Source organism: Fringilla coelebs, assembly GCF_963513975.1.
Source record: "Fringilla coelebs genome assembly, chromosome: 14".
Taxonomy (NCBI): domain Eukaryota; kingdom Metazoa; phylum Chordata; class Aves; order Passeriformes; family Fringillidae; genus Fringilla; species Fringilla coelebs.
Genome location: NC_140040.1, coordinates 450775 through 458958, shown reverse-complemented (window position 1 = coordinate 458958; position 8184 = coordinate 450775). Strand labels below are relative to the sequence as shown.

At 58.0% G+C, this 8184-nt stretch overlaps 1 protein-coding gene across 1 annotated transcript in view; it reads left to right on the top strand.

The window, feature by feature from the left end:
• Positions 1-2159: 2159 nt before the first annotated feature.
• Positions 2160-8184, top strand: part of ZFHX3 (zinc finger homeobox 3) — a 125330-nt gene continuing 119305 nt past the window's right edge. Inside the window, exon 1 of the mRNA XM_084215096.1 lies at positions 2160-2323. The gene's annotated coding sequence lies outside the window, so the exon portion shown is untranslated. The remainder of the gene's footprint in view (positions 2324-8184) is intronic.

Genomic DNA, 8184 nt, shown 5'->3' with positions numbered 1-8184 from the left:
TTTTTGTTTGGGTTTTTTTTTGAAAGATGAGTACATTAACAATTATTCTTCCATAAAACCAGACATGTACCAAGCAGGCAGAGACAGATTTTTAAGGGCAGCTTCTAAACGCAAACCTGTCCCTCTCTGGAGTCAATCCGCGCACCAGAACTCACACACAGCGCACCCGGGTCACTGGGCACACCGGGGCTGCAGGTACAACATCCCCAGAACCGTGGCATCTACCGAACCCTGAGTCTTAAAACCTGCGACTTTCTCCCAAACGCCAGACACCTCCAGCAATGCATCAACAGTACAGTCAAATTCCTGATCACCCGTCCTCTTCCTTCACCCCCTTCCCACTTAAAGGGACTTGTCAAAATTCCAAATGTCAACCCCCACGTTAAGAAATAGGGAAAGCTCAAGACATTTCATTATAATAGGTACTAACAAACATGCAGTTTATTACCTTGCAGTATAAAATACATCTACATTAAGGTTCTCCCAAATGGAAAAACTGACCGCAACTGCATTCCTCGTTCAGAGCTATGAAACAAACCGTGAAGATAATTATTTGAGTTATTATGAAAATAATAAAAAAAAGGGAAAAAAAAGGTTAAAAAATAGCAAAAAAGAAAAGCAAAAAAAAAAAAAAGCTTCTTTAGATTTTCAAAACATTATTTAATTTAGATTCATTTCTGCTAATAATAAAAATAGCCTCTTACAGAAACATGAAAAAAACCATATTCCTGAAGCCTGGATAGAGGTTCTTTACTGGTTCACCTCCTCCTAAAATTCAAATCCCACGTTCCCAGCGATCATCTACATTTCTTGCTAGGGCTGGAATGGGGAGGGACAAACTCCTGGAAATAAAAATTTTAAATAATAATCGGACATGGACCCGAGCGGAAAGTGAAAAATGTTACCGTTAGGCTAGAGAAATATTTATTAAATCAAAGCAGAGGTTCTGGTGGGACTGGAGGAATGTTGCATCCTCTCCTAAAAAAAAGAAAAAAGAAAAAAAAAAAAGAAAAAGAAAAAAGGGGGAAAAAAGAGGAGGGGGGTGGGGGGAAGAAAAGAGAAAGCAAGAAAGAAAAAAGGCAGAGGCACAGCCGCCTCCTGGAGTTCCCCATTGTCCGGGGCCATAGAGAGCCCCAGAATGGCATTAAACTCACAAAAGGCACATTGTACGGGGGACAAAAAAAGCCCCTTCTTCTACAATAACTTTTAGCTTCTTATTTTTAGAAAATGACAAAGCTGTTGCCAGCGATGGCTGGTGAAACCTGTAGCCCGGCTCCCAGCGCGGCTGGCCGCGGCCGCATTGATCCGCCGGCCCGCTCGGAGCGGCGGCCGCCAAGTTTGAACGGGGCCGGGCCGCGCCGCGGGGATGCTGCGGGCGGCGGCGGCGGGGCCGGCGCGCAAAGTTGCGATCGCTGCCGGACGCAACTTTCCCGGCGGCTCCCGGGAAAACTTCGGCGGCGGCGAGGGTCGGCCCGCCCCGGCTCTGCCCTGCGCGGGGCGGCGCGGCCCCGCCCGGGGCGCGGGGGCAGGTGGCCCCACGGAGGTCCCGCCGCCGCGGAGCGGTGCGGAGCCGCCGGCCGGCCCCGCGCCCCCTGCCCTGGCCGGCACGGCGCTGCGCGGGCAGGGCGCTGCGCGGGGCAGCGCGGCGGGGCGCGGAGCGGGGCCGGGCCGGGCCCCCCCGCCGCGGGCTGGGGGCCGGCCGCTTGCCCCAAGTTTCGGTGCGGCGCCGCCGCCGCCGCGCTCCCCCCGCCCGCTCCTGCGCGCTCGCTCCCTCCCCCGCCGCCTGGGCTGAATCTTATTGATCCAGAAGGTGGCTAATTAGCCCTTCCCGTCGTGCCTGGGTAATGAGGCACATGCGCACTGCACTAATCAGCCATTTTTTGCAGGAAACTAATTAGCAGAATAAAGATCCAAAGAGTTTTTTTTCTTCCCAATCATCAGATCTGAGTCCGGGCGCTTCCTGCTCCGGCGACCGCCAGCCCCGCCGCCCGCTCCGCGCCCGCCGCCCCGCTCCGCTCCGCGCCCGCCGCTCCGCCCCGACCCGCCGCCGCCGCCGCCGCTGCTGCTGCCGCCGCCCGCGGCCCCCTCTCTCCGGGGGGCTGCAAACTCCCCGACAACGATGCTGCTGCTGGGCAGTGGCGGCGGCGGCGGCGGCTCCCGCTCGGCTCCGGCTGCTGCCCCCGGCTCCCGCTGCTGCTGCCCCGGGCCCCTCCGCGGAGCCCCGCGCTCCTGCCGCCGCAGCCGCCGCAGCCTGCATGGGATCTGTAGCCCCCGCGCCGCCGCCCGGGATTAAAAGCGCCGCCGCCGCCGGAGCAGCGACCGCGTAAGTGGCAACTTTTCTGCCCTGTCCCCCGCTCGGGCTCCTCCTGCTCGGGGCGCCCGGGCTGCTTTGCATGGGGCTGGTCCGGCCCCCCCTCCCGTCCGCTCCCACCCACCGCCCCGGATCCCCCAGCAAACTTTGTGCCGCTCGCCGTCCGGGAGCCCCGCCGCCGCCGCCGGGGACGCGCAGGTGCCGGCGCCGCGGGGGCCGCTACGCGCCCGCGGACCCCCCCGCCCCGCCCGCCGGCCATGGCCGCGGGGCGCGCAGCGAGCGCGGCGCCCGCCCGGCCGCTTTGTGCGCGGCGGGGCCGGCGGCGGGGGCCCGGCCTCGCGCGGAGCCCGCGCCCCCCGGGACCCCGCCGGGCTGCGACCGCTCCGTGCCGGGGACGCGCCGGAAAACAAAGGGGCGAAGAAAGTGCCGAAAACTGCCCCGGCGGCGGCGGGCCCGGCCCCGCGGAGCCCCGCGCCCCGCGGCCCGCACGGCCTGGCCGCGCATAGGAACGGCGATTCTTGTTCCCCGCGGGCGGTTCGGTGCGGGAGCGCGGCGGGGGCGGGCGGCACCGCAGGCCGAGCCCGCTCGGGGCCGGGGTTAATGACTCGGGGCTGCATCGCCCGGCGCTTGTCGCACTACGTGAAACGCGGGTGCCTGTCGGTCCCCGCCGGGACCCGCCGCGCTCGGGTTCCCGCTGCCGCTCGCACCTTCCGAGGGGAGCGTGTGTCTGTGTATGTGCCCTGGCTGTGCACGGCGTGCGTGGGTGCCACGCACACGCGGGATTCGCACTGTGAATTATTTATATTTTGGGTTGCGTTTGTGTCTTTGTCTTTTTTTTTTTTTTTTTTTTAATTATTCAGTTCCTTTCGCCCTCTCTCCCCCCGCCCCCTCTTTTTTAAAACAAACAAACAAAAATTGGTTCCGAGCAAGGTCTGTTTCTTTCTGCCGCTGTGCTTGGGGCTGCTCTCGGTATGTCCTGGACTCTAACGCAACCGTGTCCCTTCTGCGCCGGCTGTCTTTCTCCTCTTCTTGCTCCTGTTTAATATGGAGCAATTTTCTGGAGACTCGGTGACTCCCTCCTTAGGGTCACATTGAGTTCGAATACAACTGAAGGTGCAGGAATCCTGCAACAGAGGGAATAAGAGAATAGAGAAAATGGGGTCAAGTTGGCTGCTTAGAGGCCAAAACTCCCATAGCTGCCTTTAAAAATATATGTATAATATTTGGCTTTCCTCGCTGTATTATGGATTGCATCTTCCCCTTTCAGGTATTTTCCTTACAGCTTAAAGCCCTCGCTTCCTTTTGCTTCCCCCCCCTGCACCCTCCCCCTGTTAGGGGAGAGGGGGGGGGGTGGGAGGAGGGAAAATAAAAGGAAAAGAAATGGGGGGGAGAGAGGGGAAAAAATAAAACCCATTGAGTTTAGGCAAATAAGGTTTGGTCTCCGTATCCTATTACAAAGCACTTTGAATATGCAAGACATCACACAAGACCAGTTATTCCAGTTACGACAAACTTAAAAAGAGAAAAAAGCGAGGCATGTTTAGATTGTAATTTGTTAGAGCAAGATCCGTATTTAAAATTCCATCTTTTAAATATTTTTTTCCTACCCTTGCTTTATATCCAGCCTTTTATAATGTCTGGGTTGGGTTTTTGTTTTTGGGGTTTGTTTTTTTGGGGTTTTTTGCATTATTATTAAAATCTTTCCATCGAGTTTAGGAAGACCGCTGCGAGCAACACATTTTCTGTATTTTTGTTCCTGTATCTCGGAGGAGAGTTGGCAGGGATTCTGTGGTTTGCAGTTACACAATATGTTATCATGTTTTTAATCACTAAATCATTGCAGTGGTTATAGATTTACAGTCTTAGGGTATTACTGAGCGGCGCGGCGCAGCCCGTGTGTGCGGGGACATACGAGAGCATGCCGTTAACATGCTCGTGAACTTTGCTTTTAAATCATTTCCCGGCCGAGCCGCGGCAGAGTGCGGAGCCAGCGTTTTGGCATCACCCCTCCACGCACTTGAGGAAAGTTTGTGCAACCCTCCCGGCAGGGCAGGAGCTCCGATGGGCGTCGAGTGCGCCCTGTCCTGCGGCGCTGGCGGTAAGCGGCGGGTCAGGGGGTGTGAGGGGTGGCCAGCGGGCCGGGGCCACCACCTGCATGGCCGGGGGGATCGGGCCACCCCACCGGCCGCCCTCTGCTCCCGTTTCCCCCTTTATTATGTAACAGAGCCCTCGGCAGCATTAAAAATTCAGCATTACAAGCTGATTGTAATGCTCCCTCATTAGGGAGCACTGTCTGGTCCGGCACTGAGCGAAGACGGAGCGTGGCTTTTCGGCTGCCGCAGCAGCGGAGACCGGGGAGCAGCTGGGAGGGGGGAGAGCGGTGTGTCCCAGGGCCCCGACAGCAGGGTCACGCTGGGCTCCCCACCACGAAGCGCCGGCCCTGTGGCCAGGCCCAGGGCTCGCCAGGCTTCTGGTCTGCCGCCGGTTGAGGGCTTTCCCCCGTGTGGCTGCCTGAGCTGCCTCCTGCCCAGTCCCGCTCCACGGGCTGTCTTCCACTGGAACAAAAGCAAAGAAAAGGCACATTGGAGGGGAGCGAAACTGCATCTGGCCCCAGAAGTTGCTTTGCTGTATTTGTATTTTTTTCTCCTCCTCTTTTCTTTTTAACGCGGTCATTTTGTGAACAGAGGGCAGCAGGAAGTTGGCTCCAGCCCCTCTCCCGCGCAGCGGTGCCGGCCGCAGCAGCACTGGTCCTTAGCTGCAGAGCCTCCGGACCCTCCCTCCCACCCTGCCGCTGCCTTTTGTTCCCGCAGGACTGAGCCAAGGTGCTGCTTGGCAGGCCAGGGCGGTGCGGGTGGCCCCGTGTGCCTGGTACCACCGCCTGGCCTTGTGGTGGCCGCTGTCCCACCGGGGCCCAGCGGTGGCTGCTCTGACAAAAGCAGAGGCGTGTGTCCCTCTTTCATCTCTCTGCGTTGACCCCCGCCCCGGTTGCTGTCGGTGTCGTGCCAGAGGCCAGAAGCGGCAGATCTGCTTTGGGCCTGGCCAGCGGTTAAAAGGCTTCAGCAGGAATCGCTGAATCCCAAACTGATGGACACACAGCTGGCTGTGTCAGCCTCCCTGTTAACACCTCCTTCCGCTTTCCAAAATAACAGTAATAGCAGTAATAATAATAATTAAAAAAATGTTACGTGGAGAAAGAAAAAGGACTAGTGGGCTTTTACATAAACTTTATTCACATGCCGTGTTTTGTTCTGCGGGGGTTCAAACCCTCGTGGGAGCGTTTCCCTGCCAGCATTGCTTTCTCAACTGCGGTGGGAGAATTTTCGGCAACCATCTTCTGTGGGTGCTGGCGCCGGCCCTGCCGGGGCTGGAGGTGTGTTTGCGCTGCAGAGGTCGATTCTGGAGAGACAGGCTCGGGAGAGGCTGAGCATTTCAGAGCTCCTGCATCCCTCATCAGAGCGTGGCCAGGGTTTGGCCTTTGTGTGGCTTTGCTTTGGGGGCCATGCAGCCGTGGGTGCGTCCGGCTGGCAGGAGAAGTGGGCTGTGAACAAAGCTGAGTCACGACAGGTCCCTCTGGCCCAGCACGTGCCGGACCCCCGTGCTGCTTGCAGGGTCCTGCAACTGATGGCTGTGGGGGCTTCAGCCTGGGAGAGGCCCCCGGGGCCGTGGCAGGTGCCCGTGCGGGCTGCCCCTGCTGTGCTGCTCCTGTTCCTTAAGGGTGGGTCATTCCCTATGCCGACTGGGAGTCCTCGGGGAGGCTGTCCATCCCTGGGGAGATGCAGGGGGAGACTGGAGAGAGGAGCTCCTCTCTAGGGAGCAGGGCTGCCCTTCTCTCCTCCCTCCCTGCTCGGCAGCCAAAATTCAGGCTGGGTGTCCAGCGCATGGCGGCAGCGATGGGGCTGTCGAGGGCTGTTGTGGCAGGAGAGTGGGAATCAAAACATCTGTGCGCAGGCCTGGGCGCCGCAGCCTCTAATGGTTTTGACGGAGCTGTTGTGGTCTGTTGTCTGGAAAATCTGCATTCTGCGCCGTGCCCGAGGGGGCCGCGGCACCGCAGACCGTGGCGGTACCTAAATATAACCGCCTCGCGCCGAGGGGTGAGGTGAGGGCAGCGGGAGCAGGCCGCCCGCTCGCCTTCTGCTTTGTCTCTGATCTGCGATTCAGGCATTTTTGTTTGCTCCCGAGGTTGGGTTTGTGTGTAGGCAGGGATTGGAGAAATAGATAAATTCCAGCTAGTTAAAAAAAAAAAACAAACCGAAAAAACCCAACAAAACAGTGTGGATGAGTCGGGCTTCCCTCGCTGCCGGCAGTGGTCCTGCTGCTGGGCTGGGCTGGGGATCCCACCAGCCCCGGCCACCCCCGCGTTCCTCGTTCCCCTCAGAGATGCTACGGGTCTTGCTGAGGTCTCGCTGCACCGGCAAGAAGCCAGAGCTTCCAGCGCTTCCTTGTTGGCTGTGCCGGACAGACGTGTCCATCTGTCTGTGCGGGAGGTGGGTGCTCGTCACCACAGCAACGCTGGCTGTGTGCGGGGCTGCCAGCGCCAGGTGTGCATTGTGTGTGTACCAGAGGTGGCTGCGAGCACAGTCCTAGTTTGTCCCCAGCAAAATTATTTTTTGGTTGGGGTTGTCAGGAAGAGAGCTCAACACAGGCCGCAGGTGGCGGTGGCTGCCACCATGTTCCAGGTGCTGCTGAGGTGGAGGGACAGTGGGATGATAGCGGGTGCCGCTGGTAGGCTGCGGCCACCCGCCTTTGCCCTTGAGTTTGCTGCTGGGAGAGACACTTGGCTGTTGATTGTAATTTCATTATGTCACAAGTGCCAAACATCCCTCTCGCTATGAAAAGGCAAAGAGGACCAGCAGTATTTTTCTTTTTTACTCCCTGGAAAACAAACATTTCACAGCGTTCTGAACTGTGTGGTGCATGTTACTGCTGAATGTGAGGATGCTGGCCCTGTGGTAACCAGGCTTTCAGGTATTAAATCTGGTGAGGGCTGAGCTGTGCAGGTTCCTTGGCTTGGCAGTAATGCTGGAGCAGACAATGTGCTTGGCAGCTCTGGTAAAAGGTTTTCTCCTGTCCTCCACCTGTCGTGGTTTCTGGGAAAGTGGAGACCGCAGGGCCTGTAACATGTTGGCTCTCAGTGTTAATTTACATGGCCCCAGCAGGCCTGCTGAAGCATCGGGTCCCTGCCCAGGGAAGATGGGAGCTATTCCCAAACCCTCGGGTCTCAACAGCAGCATAACCTGTGTTCTGCCTTGGGCTCACCTTGGGCTTCCAGCTGCTCTTTCCTGGCTGGTGGCAGCCTGGCTCTGAAATGTCTGGTTGGGTTAGTTGGGTGGCAGGGGGTTTAACCTCCTTCCACACTGCCGCCAGCTGCCTTGTGCAAACAGAGCAGCGCTCGATGCAGAGCTCGGCGCACAAACAGCATGGCTGATGGTAACATGGCGATGGTGTGCTTGATCCTGCTGGGCCGGGCTGGGGTTCCTGAGTGACTGTGATGTCTGGTGGTGGGCTCAGAGGGTTTTGGTCTTCTTGTTGTAATGGAGTTAGGTGAGGAGGGTGTGGAGGCACAGCTGGCTGACTGCCATCAGGTGCAGGTCGCTTTGGCTGACAAGTGCGGTCAGGTGCATGTTGTTTGAGATGATGCAGAATCTGGGGCTTCCTGCCCAAGGTGTGTTTGCTGAGGTACCATGTGGTGAAAAAACATGTCGGCAGGCCTGAAGGTTGGTTCAGGAGACTGAGCAGGGGAAGTGCACGGAGCGACTTGGTGTTTGAGAGCTGCAGAGTGTGCAAACCAGACCTGCTCCTGCAGTGTGAAGGTATTCTGAATTCAGGCTGTGCACAGCAGCTTGTGCATTTCCGCTGAACCTCTGGTGTTGCAG